Below are 234 nucleotides of genomic sequence, written 5' to 3' on the forward strand. Positions count from 1 at the left end.
TATGATTTTTTCAAATCTTCTCCCAGGTGCTGGGTGACCCACTGGGTTTTGGGTCCTCTGCCCTCCTTGACCTTGGTGCCATCCTCTAAGGAAGCAGGTCAGGCTGGAGCATGGGACCATCCTGCCCTTCACTGTGTCCTCCTGTTGGAGCTGCCAGATGCTTTTGGGAAAAGGGCAGAGTGCCTCTAACAAACTGAGAAGTGACATCCCATGGAGGTCAGGTGATGGTGGAAT

Source organism: Corapipo altera, unplaced genomic scaffold, assembly GCF_003945725.1.
Source record: "Corapipo altera isolate COAL_440 unplaced genomic scaffold, ASM394572v1 301, whole genome shotgun sequence".
NCBI lineage: Eukaryota > Metazoa > Chordata > Aves > Passeriformes > Pipridae > Corapipo > Corapipo altera.